The sequence below is a fragment of the Silene latifolia genome, chromosome 3, assembly GCF_048544455.1.
Source record: "Silene latifolia isolate original U9 population chromosome 3, ASM4854445v1, whole genome shotgun sequence".
Lineage (NCBI taxonomy): Eukaryota > Viridiplantae > Streptophyta > Magnoliopsida > Caryophyllales > Caryophyllaceae > Silene > Silene latifolia.
Genome location: NC_133528.1, coordinates 106,077,425 through 106,089,825, shown reverse-complemented (window position 1 = coordinate 106,089,825; position 12,401 = coordinate 106,077,425). Strand labels below are relative to the sequence as shown.

The following is a 12,401-nucleotide window of genomic DNA, read 5'->3' as shown; positions in this document are numbered from 1 at the left end:
ACCCAATACATTACTACTACACATGATCACAAATGCAAAAGATGATTCAATAATCAGCAAATATGTTTATACAATCAATCGATTATCTGAAGTCAATACGAAAAGATCCAAATATATTAAGACAACTATCCTATCAACAAAAATAGAAACCAAATTATAACATAACTCGATGTAAAACAAAGGTCCTCGGCCAAATGGCGGCAATTAGCACTCCTGATTTTATATAGTAGATCTTCATTAGCAATAAATCGGCATAGCCCTCCCATAAGCCTTACTGCCTTAACCTATCCAAATTATGAAGGTAATTAGAACTCCTTCCGCAGCTTCAAGTCTACCCATAGAACAGTAAAAAATGATTATGCAACAAGGAAAGTACCCGTGGGATAATGTTGAACCTTAATACGTGATCTGAGAGAGTTGAACCAGGAAAGACATCTCCTCCGATGGCGATTCCTGAAAAGTTTCAGAAGATCGGAAAAATGAAAGTTGGAAGAACAGCCATGTGAGAAGGAGAGAAATTAGCAACAGCGTGTTTAATTGAAGTACCTTCATAGATTTCATCAGTTACTCGAGCTATAGTACTATACAATCATTTTTAGGAGCCATTGAGGTGTAACGAGACAATGTTTTAGGAGAAAATAGTCCTTACTCAAACTGAATCACCCTCAATTGTGTAATGACACAAATCAACCTGTATCATAACTGACCTTACCCAACCCCCAAATGGGTTTACCTAATTGAACCAGACTTGATTTAACCCCACCGAACATGAGTTGACCTGACCTAACCCGACCTGTCTTGACATGATCCATCCCATGTTAGTTCAACCTAAATCAACCCAACCTGACTTGACCCAACCGAACCATACTTGACTCCAAACCAACATGGGTTGACCTGACCCAACCCAACCTAACATGGGTTGACCTAACCCAACCCAACCCAACCTAACCCAATGTGGGTTAACCTAACCCAACCCAACCCAACTCAACATGGATTGACCTAACCCAACCCAACCCAACATAGGTTGACCCAACCCAACCTGTTCCCACCTAACCCAACCCAACCTGGTCCCACCTAACCCAAATTAAGCTGGTCCCACCTGACACAACACAACCTGGGTCATTCTAGACCCTATCACACTTCTATTTCACTTAAGTCAATCAAAATTTAACAATCAAGTTGTTAAATTTATCAACTTATTCAACTTTGAATTGTCAGTTCTAATCTAATATTAAGAAATTATACTAACAACTGTTCCTCACTTATTTGCAGATCGTATATCGACATGTTCATATGTTAAAAGTTAAGTATTTTTTCTGATTTACTTTTTGTAATATACCTTTCATTTGTGTATTACCCTTTCTGCAAAGATAATGTACTCACATTTCTTAATGTGACTTGTTGCAGAAACATTTTGAAGCTTCCAAATTCTAGGTTAAGTTAAGTTCAATCATTGATATTTATTTTTTAACTTCTGTTTTTAAGTATTCCTCATGAACATTAAACTAATTAATTTGTTTTATTAACTTGCAAGGTATAGGATCAGTCATTGGATCTATGGAAGCATGCATATTGTTGATAAAAGATACATGAAGTTAAGTTATCAATAACACATTGTAACCAATTTCTGAATTTATAGAAAAAATATGAGAAACATACTGTTTTCTATGTCTGTTGCCTGCTGTCTTCCCCTTTTTTTTGGTTCTTGTTGAATTCCCATTTTCCATGTTTAACCCACCAATGTTTTAATGCTTCCCAAGTTGGTGATACAAAATTAGTGCAACTCTTGACAAATTATTGTTCCTTGTCTCTTTACTTGAACCTCAAATGCTTTCCACCCTCATCTATGTTCAAGTATTGCATATTTGTTTTATTGATTTGTAGTTAATAAAAGAATTTGCTGAGAATTGTTTGATTGAAAAATCAGTGTTACATAATTGTTGTGCTTCCTCTTTAGTATTACTTTAAAAATAACTACTTAGTTCAGTTTAGTCCACAATGTCCCACTACTTTTTAAACTGCGTCTAGTGCTTCATTGTGACTTCATCATAACTGCTACAAACGTCAGTTAAGATGAAACAAACGGTCCATTTTTTTTTCCAGAACTTTTTGTTTACTCGTGCATTGACTAATTAATGTACTCGTGCATTTTAAACACTTGTTATAAATTTTCATGAATTTATACATCTTTTTATTTAATTCGATGTTTTTTTAACGTATGTCCAATAATAGTGGAAATAAGTAATACTGTTTTTTGAAAAAAAAAAGTGTGGCAATTTGGTCATAACTTAAATTATTAATGAATAATAACCTGTCTCAAAAACTTGAAATTAGAAGTAAAGTAATATATTAGATAATGCTGACGACATTACATTAATGCTTGTTGAATTTGAAATAAAATAGTAGATACATAGAACATAAATAAGGTTTATTTAATGATGTTGCTAGCTTATCCGATATGATGCAACTCTTCCATCTACTTGCTTGCTAGTTTCCAATTGCATCCAATCAATGCATTCCATTAAGCTCCACATTTGAAGTGTAGTTGCATCCCTTTTGTCCTTCATTTTCTTAGATTTTCTACATTCTAAACTTGCTACACATCTACCTTATCTATGACTACCTAAATTGTTCAATTACAACTTAAAATTTACTTAAGTCCAAAATAGTACGAAAAAACAAACAAAGTTTAAAAATAATAACACAAAAGTCCTTTAAAAACGTGGTCCATAAATTGCTAAAAATTAAATGTTTTTCAGAACGCCATAGGCTGCTTGCCCATCTTAATTTCCTTTATTTTGGTTGCAGATGATTTGTCGGATGCCTTAGCCATCAGCACGACACCTTTCTGTGGTGTGATCTCTTCAGAATCCAGCACAGGTTCGGACTCAACTATCTCTCTCATTTGTTCCTAAAAAAAAGAGATGGTGTGAGATCCGTGAAAAAATCTCCTTTTTTTAAAATAAGTAAATAATATGGAGTCGCCGGTAGGTTTTATAAAAATCATACGAAAACAATTTTAACGGAAAAGGTCCCTTTTGATCCCTGGAATGCGGACTGATCCGTCACTCCATCCTAAACCAAAGATTACGGATTCGGGAGTATAGGTACGGCCAGGGAAGGTGTTAGGCACCCGGATCGCCCATCAAACTGACGGCCTCTACTATTTATTTGTAATATTATATATTTGACGAATTTAACGAAATAGTACAAATTATTTACAAAGAAAAAATAAATTAGGTTAGTTTATATACAAATTATACGATAAATACAGAAAATAAATAAAAGATGAATAAAAGAGTAAAGAAAACCTATTTGATTTGGTACCCTCAGGCCTATGTGGATGTTGACTATTAATGAATTTCGACTTTCTCGTAAATTAACGGCTCTTATGCGCTTGTATGGAACTGGGACAATTTATTTGTATGGTTTGATTTGAAACTGGGATAATATATTTGAGACGGTATCTGGGAGTATTGAATTTATGGTCTTGAATTGGATGTACGGTATTTGTCTGCGTAAGCCTCGTATGTTTGTATGTCTATGTCCCTATTTTCGTCTGGTGCGTGATATTTATAGTAGCCTTAGGATGAGGCTTAATGAAAGTCGGAATCTAAGAGATAGAATTTGTGTCATATATGATTATTAGGCCCTGTTCTTTTGGACTGGAATTGTCTGAACTGAACTGAACTAAACTTAATGAAGCTAAACTGAACTGAACTGATCTAAACTGAACTGAACTGAAATAAGAATAAAAAGATAATAATAATAATAATAATAATAATAATAATAATAATAATAATAATAATAATAATAATAATAATAATAATAAATATTATAACAACAATAATACCAATAATAATAATAAATATTACAACAGTATTATTCATTAATAATAATAATAATAATATAATAATAATAATAATAATAATAATAATAATAATAATAATAATTACGAATTAAATTTTCATTTCAATTGCTCAGTAATCTAAAAAACTATATTCCCTAAATCCAAATTCCAAAAGGTTCATAAAATTTTAAATAATACATAATACAATCAAATAAATAAATTAAACCATAAAATACAATCCACAACTTAGAAACTCATGACAAATGGGCATATTTTAAATAAATAAAGTGAATATAAACTATTATAGGTATTGTAGGTTTTATAGTCATTACACAATCATAAATTTCCATATTTTAATTTAATTTTTAATTTATTTTGTGGTATTATTAAATTAGATAATTGATTACCTAGGACTTCAAAAGATGAATTAAATAGGAGAAAATGTTAATAAAAATTATGGGTGTTGAGTAATATAAGTAGTTTTAATAAAATTAGTAACATATTATATTAGAAAAATTAATTAAGTAGGAAAAACTTTTAATTAATTTGTTGTGTATTAAATATTATGAAGAGTTTTAATCAATTTATTACCATGTTTAATTAAAAAAAATTAAAAAGGAAAATATTAATAATGGTGGCTGTTCAGTAATATGAAGAGGTTTAATTAATTTATTAACAAGTTTTATTACAAAAACTTTAAAAACAATGAAATAAATAGGAAAATATTAATAATGGTGAGTGTTTAGTAATATGAAGAGGTTTAATTAATTCCTTAACATGTTTTATTACAAAAATTTCAATTAAATTTCAATTTTAATTATAAATTATGAAATTTATTAACATGTTTTATTACAAAAATTTCAATTAAAATGTCAATATTAATTACTGTATAAATTATGAAATTTGATGTAAATTTGTAAGGGTTATATAAGTTTTGGAAGACAATATATTTAATATACAAAATTAATTTAAGAATAATGATAATATCCTTTAATATTATAGATTTAAGTGAATTAAATTAATTTATAGATAAATAATTTAAATTAATGTCATGTAATAATAAATTGATAATCCATGTCACATTAATTTGCCATGTCACATCAAAAATATGCAACATCACATTTAAATGTGCCACGTCACATTAAATTTTAATCTAGGTGACTTTTTGGATCCTACGTGGCTTTGTCTAGGTGGCGTTTATTTGTCATTTTAGGGTAGCCTTTTAATTATATTTTATAGATATAAAATAAGAATAATAATATTAATGTTGAAATAAACTAATATAAACTGAACTGATCTGAACTGAACTGAACTGAATGGAGCTGAACTGAACTGAACTGAACTTAATGGAGTTGAACTAAACAGAACTTATTAGAACTGAAATTAAATCCAAAAGAACAGGGCCTTAGTATACGTCTCTGCGTCATAGTGATTCGCGATCATGTGCTGCAGTATGGTTGTTGGACCCTACATTCCTACGTGTATCATGCTACCCAACATATATCTCTTCCTTAATTTGTTTTATCCTTGTTCTTATTTTCTTTATCCAATCACAATTGGGTTTTAAGAGGAACAGTATTCTACACACACTCTTTTTTGAGCCAAAATCAACATTATGACCCAAATGAATTATCGGATTTAAAATAAGCATAGTGAGCGTAGCATTGTTGTTGGGCCATTTTATGCGGTTAATGTGGGTTAAAAGCGTAAAGAGCCGTTAGTTATAACATTGTCAATTTTCATTTAGTTACTAAACATTAGCCTCATCATCGGGTACCTGTAAGGTTAGTAGACAACTTTGAGGTGTCTACATATGGTTAGTGAAGAACACGTTAGTATAAGAAACTCAGTTGACAGAATAAATACTAAATTCACCATCATTGAGTCTGTTTTCGTTGTGCCCCTTGTTGAAGTTGAAATTGCTTGTTCCTAAAAGAAAACACGATATTTATGAGTCAATGTAAACAAACAATGTTTAAGTTGTAATAAATCAGTCATTAATCGATGTCATACCTTTCTTGCATTATTCATAGCATCCCTGTAATACTACGGATTTTATAGGCCGGTACTCGACCGAGTATGGCCTTCTCGGTCGAGTAGTGTGTGTTGTGTAGTCTGTTTGGCTACTGCCGAGGAACACTCGGCCGAGTATACTGAATACTCGACCGAGTAGAGGATACTCGGCCGAGTATACTCTATACTCGACCGAGTATCCGGTCTGGCGAGTAATATTTCAGCGGTTTGATTCGGGAGTAATTAGGGCGTTATATATTTTCGTTAATCAGTTTCTAAACACCATTTACAAAACTTAAACATCGTACGACGCTCTAATCACTCCGAATCCCTCCTCTGTGTGTGTGTGTGGACAATCGTAGCAATCACATTCAATCCATTATTCTTTCGTCGGTAAATATTTATCCCCATGTTTGTTGGTGATTATTTCTAGGGTTTGTCTTTAATCATGAATTGGGGAAAATGGGTTTTGCAATTAGTAATTGTGTTATGTGATTATTGTTTAGGCGAAGACTTCGTAGAGGAGCCGTTCTAGTTGCTTGATTCTCTTCACTGCTGTTGTTGCTAAGGTAGGGTTTCCCTACTCAATTACTGTTAATTGAATTAAGATGTGATTGTATTGTGTTTTACTGTTCTCTGCTCAGCGGTTTGATTGCGGGAGTGGCTTCACGCCCTAGTTCGCCCTCCGTGGAACCCGTCACGGGAGGGGATGTGCACATTAAGGGACAAGGTTATTGCTCGTCGATGAGCGGGATTTTGGTAGGGATTGGCTGCGGTCCCCCACTGGAGGCGTGGACTACCTGTTGCGATGGGTAGTCTGGCAGGGCTACACACTTCGGTGTGTAGTCGGTTACTGTGTGAGATCGGGAGACCGGGGATGGAGGATGATCAGCTGGTTACTTTATGCACTTGTCTTATTTTGATTGAGCAGTACTGACCCCGTTGTTGTTTTGTAAAATTTGTGGTGATCCATTCGGGGATGGTGAGCAGATTGTGACAGGTGATGCATTTGGTGAGCTTGGGGGCGTTCATAGGAGAGTCGTCACACTAGATTAGTATCGCCATCGCGAGTCTTAGTTTCTGTTTTGTTATCATTAGCATTTGGATATTCATTTATTGGATTTTGGAAACATTGTAACCTTTTTATACTTACCGTACTTTAATAAATGTGTTTGGGACAGTTGCTTTTGATATGTACTTACCTCGGGCAACCGAGATGGTAACAGTTTTTCATACTAGGGTAGTCCTGGTAAGGTACCTTGGTATGAAGGGGTGTTAAAAAGTGGTATCAGAGCCGACTATTCCGGCACCTAAAACAAATGAACCCAATGAACTTAGGGAGTCTAAATAAAATGAACCCGGGGAGAGTTGTTTGGAGCTACCGCAAGGACTCGGGAGACGTCCCGGAGTCGCATTATGGCCCTCATGAACTCAAGCCGGTCACGGGGGGAATGTGTTGTGTGTTTATTTAATATATGTGTGTGGTGTGTTGAAATCGAATGCTTGGAACATGTAGTAGGAGGTGTAATGTGTGAAATCTGAGAAGGACCTTGAGAATTGGTAGAAAGGTGTGATGGAATTGTTATGTGAAATCATTGAAAACGGTTTTGGCATGAAAATGATTGGCATGTTACGTGTTTACTTTGTGGTTTTCAGATTCATGACGTAATGTGTTTTATTTTGGGTAGAAAGCATGATAAGATGTATTCTTTACTGTTTGTAGCTCGTTTTGGCATTACTCGGCCGAGCAGGGCGGGTACTCGACCGAGTAGGGGGTACTCGGCCGAGTAACCGGTCACTCGACCGAGTGTTGTTTGGCAGTGAGTAGCAATGGCTACTGGACGTGTTTACTCGACCGAGTACTTAGGTGTACTCGACCGACTAGGACATACTCGGCCGAGTATGGATTATACTCGACCGAGTATGTTTCTTTTGAATTTGGCGTTGGCTACTGGAGTCGACTACTCGACCGAGTGTCAGTGATACTCGACCGAGTAGTCCTTACTTGACCGAGTATTGCTATATACTCGGCCGAGTGCTTCTTTGGCGAAGGGTCAACTACATTTTGAGTCGTAGGCTTTTGTGCTTACGTTTCTTTACTTCTTATTAGCTCAAAATGCCGCCAAAAAGAACTGCCTCGCAAATTCAAGCTTCTGAGATGACTATCGATGAGATTGCTCGTATGATCGAGCAACAGGAGGCTCTTCTTTAGGCTCTCAAGAACGTGGGAAAGAGGGCGGAGAAACCTATGGATACTACCCAACTTAGCATCATCATCGCCTGCTTTAACCCACCTACCTATGAGGGCGTTGGGGAACCTAAGTTGCTCGAGAACTGGCATCATGAGATGGAAAGTCTCATGGAAGTTGTTAAGTGTCCACAAGATATGATAGTTGAGCAGGTAGTGTACTACCTGAGGGGCGAGGCTGCTGTTTGGTGGTAGAATGTCAAAGAGGACGCCAGAGCTCACTACCAGGCTGAGGGCCTAGGGGCTATACCATGGTCGGGACTGAAGAGTGCTATGAGGGAGCAGTTTGTGCTGGAGCATATCCGTCACAAGTTGAAATCTGAGTTCGATTCCTTCACTATGACCGATGACATGACCGTCACTAAGTACTATCACCGGTTCCTTGAGTTGTCTCGTTATGTGGAGGACATGCAGCTTGGGCATAGGGGTTTGGCTCTTCGCTTTGAGTGGGGTTTATCAGCTAAGATCACGAACCGTTTACCAGCTGGAGTCATCACTGATCTTAAGGATGCATATCTTAGGGCTGGTCAAGCTGAGAGAATGGTAGATCTAGCAAGGGAAGCTACAGAAAGATCTGCTGCTGAAAAGAGAAAAGCTGATTGTGGGAACAACAACCAGTCGGGTAACAAGAAGGGCAACTTTAATCATGCCAAGGCTTTTTCTGGTGGGGCTGGTTTCTCTGGAGGATCCCGAGGATGGGGTAGAGGTGGTGGTCGGAGTGTGAGTGACAACTCCAACTTGTCATGCTACAACTGTGGTGGCATAGGCCACAAGAGACGAGACTGCACGAGTGCCAAGACTGGAGTAGGCTCGGGAACTTTTCAGGGGAACTTCTCACAGGGTCCGAGTCAGAGCTTTGCTAGTAACCGGTAGGATTGATTATGGGGTAACCGTGGTGGACACAGCAACAATGGCGGTTTTAACCGCAACAGTGGAGGATCATATCAGTGCCCGAACAACAGTGTCACCCAGGATTCGGCAGCCAAGCCGAGTACTTCTAATGCTTCGGTTAAAGGGGGAGGCCAGAAAAGCAGTGGGAAGCTCTTCATGATGGATAAGCAAGAAGCGCAGAATGATGCACATGTAGTTACCGGTACTTTTCTTGTTCATAATATACCGTCTTTTGTTCTGTTTGACTCAGGGGCAACACACTCTTTTGTGTCTAGGAGTCGTGCTATGTCTATGGGCTTGGGGGAGTTTGAGCTGGTAAACGATGATGTGTTTATACCTTATGGGGAGTTAGTGTCATGTGTTAAGTTGTACAAGGGAGTGTCTATGTTGGTTGGAGGGGTCGATTTACCGGTAGACCTGCTAGAGTTTCCTATGGATGGGTTTGAGGTGATTGTCGGGATGGATTGGTTGGGTAAGTAAGATGCCAAGATAGATTTTCGGCAAAAGAAACTGTCTTTAAAGGGTCCCAAGGGTATAAGGGTGTCTTATAAGGGGTTTGTTGTGAGAGCTAAGTGTAAGTTCATAGCGGTTATAACCTTAAAGTCATGCTTGAGGAAGAAGTGTCCCTTGATTCTTTGTCAAGTGAGAGATCACCGAGTAGAGCCGCATACAGCTGCTGATATACCTGTGGTGGGAGAGTTTGATGATGTTTTTCCTAAAGAGATACTTGAGTTTCCACCAAAGAGAGATGTTGACTTCAACGTGGAGCTTAAACCGGGAATATGTCCTATATCTAAAGCACCCTATCGTATGGCACCTAAGGAACTAGCTGAGTTGAAGAAACAGTTACATGAGCTGTTAGATAAGGGGTATATCCGGCCAAGTGTGTCGCCGTGGGGAGCTCCAGTTTTGTTTGTGAAGAAGAAAGATGGGAGCATGAGGCTATGTATCGATTACAAGGAGCTTAACCGTGTCACAGTGAAAAACAAGTATCCTTTGCCTAGGATTGATGACTTGTTTGATCAGCTGAGTGGAGCAGGAGTGTTCTCTAAGATCGATTTGAGGTCAGGTTATCACCAATTGAGGATAGCTGATGAGGATATTCCAAAGACAGTTTTCCGGTCCTGTTATGGCCACTATGAGTATGTGGTAATGCCTTTTGGTTTGACCAATGCACTAGCAGCTTTCATGGATCTGATGAATCGGATCTTCAGTCCGTTTTTGGATAAGTTCGTGGTTGTCTTCATTGATGACATCTTAGTCTACTCTAAGACTAAGGAAGAACATGAGGAGCACCTAAGGATAGTTTTGCAGACTCTGAGAGAGAACCAGCTTTATGCCAAACTATCTAAGTGCGAGTTCTAGTTAGAGGAAGTGGCTTTTCTGGGTCATGTGATATCTAAGAAGGGACTATCCATAGATCCAATCATGATTGAGGCTGTGACCAAGTGGGAATCACCAAAGAGTGTTGATGAGGTTCGAAGTTTCTTGGGCCTTGCTGGCTACTACAGGAGGTTTGTGAAACACGTTTCCACTATAGCACGGCCTATGACTGCTCTGATGAGGAAAGAGACCAGATTTGTTTGGGATGAGAGTTGTGAGACGGCGTTCCAGACCTTAAAGGAGTGTTTGACCACAACTCCTATTCTAGCTTTGCCAGAGGGATGTGAGAACTTTGAAGTATATACCGATGCTTCAAAGAATGGTCTAGGTTGTGTTTTGATGCAGGAAGGGAAAGTTATAGCTTATGCTTCGAGGCAGCTGAAGCCATATGAGGAGAACTACCCTACTCATGATCTAGAACTGGGTGCACTTGTTTTTGCTCTTAAGATTTGGAGGCACTACCTTTACGGGGCAACCATTAAGGTGTTTTCAGATCATAAGAGTCTGAAGTATATCTACACTCAGAAGGAGTTTAATATGCGATAGAGACGATGGATGGAGCTGATCGGGGACTACGACATGGAGATCATCTATCACGAGAGTAAGGCTAATGTCGTTGCAGATGCTCTGAGTTGGAAGAGCGTTCATTCGCTATGTACAGCTATGTCTTTGCTGAAGATGAGGGATGAGATGTCCAAGATGGGGATCTTTATGATAAGGAAAGGGGATGCCATCGGGGATTTGACGATCGAGCCGAATTTGTATGAGAACATCAAGAGTAAGCAAGAGCTTGACCCTAAGATCCAAGAGTGGAAGTCTAGAGTGGAGAGTGGCACAGTTAACAGGTTTTCTATCCATACAGACGGGAGTGTTCGTTTTGATGGGAGATGGTGTGTTCCTGACGGTGCAGATTTGAGGAGAGTGATCTTGACAGAGGCTCATTGCACTCCTTATTCGGTTCACCTAGGTGGTGATAAGATGTATAAAGACCTTAAGAAGACTTTCTGGTGGCCAAAAATGAAGAGGGATGTAGTTGAGTTTGTGGCTAGGTGTTTGACCTGTCAGAGGGTCAAGGGTGAGCAGCGGAGACCACAAGGTAAGATTCAATCCTTGGAGGTACCTGAGTGGAAGTGGGAGTTGGTCTCTATGGACTTTGTTGTGGGGTTACCTAGGTCACAGCAAGGTAATAACATGATCTGGGTGATTGTTGATCGGTTAACAAAGTCAGCTCATTTTGTTCCTATGAAGGATACCTAGTTCAAGATACAGTTGGCCTTTGGATTATAGGAGATATGTGGTTCGATTACATGCTATACCTAAGGATATAGTGTCTGATCGTGATGCGAGGTTTATATCCAAGTTTTGGCAAGAACTGCAGGATTTGATGGGTACTACCTTGAAGATGAGCACCGCTTTTCATCCTGCAACAGATGGTCAGACTGAGAGGATTATCAAGACCCTGGAGGTCATGTTGAGAGCATGTACCATAGAGTTTGAGGGAAGTTGGGAGGACAGGCTTGATCTGATCGAGTTTTCGTACAACAACAGCTACCATACTAGTATCAGGATGGCACCTTTCGAGTCTTTATATAGTCGGAAGTACCGAAGTCCAGTTTGTTGGGACGACATTTCAGAGGCAGTGGTTTTAGGACCACAACTGGTACAGGATATGGTTGAGCAGGTTCGGTTAATTCGTCAAAAGATGAAAGCGGCTCAAGATCGTCAGAAGAGTTATGCCCACTTGCACCGCAGAGACATAAAGTTCGCAGTAGGTGACAAGGTTCTTTTAAAAGTGTCACCTATGCGAGGGGTGATGAGATTTGGAAAGAAAGGCAAGTTGAGCCAGAAGTTTATAGGTCCTTATGAGATTTTGGATCACATAGGCGAGGTAGCCTACAAGTTAGCTTTGCCACCAGCTTTGGATAGAGTCCACAATGTCTTTCATGTTTCACAGCTCCGGAAGTATGTGAGTGACCCGGCGCATGTACTTGATGTTGAGAACATCGAACTTGATGA

The 12,401-nt window shown here is 38.3% G+C and overlaps 1 long non-coding RNA gene across 1 annotated transcript; it reads right to left on the bottom strand.

The window, feature by feature from the left end:
* Positions 1 to 31: 31 nt before the first annotated feature.
* Positions 32 to 605, bottom strand: LOC141646215 (uncharacterized). The gene is made up of 2 exons (XR_012545437.1): positions 377 to 605; positions 32 to 284 (listed from the first exon to the last, which is right to left on the bottom strand). It is a non-coding gene; the product is annotated as an uncharacterized LOC141646215 (long non-coding RNA).
* Positions 606 to 12,401: the final 11,796 nt, after the last annotated feature.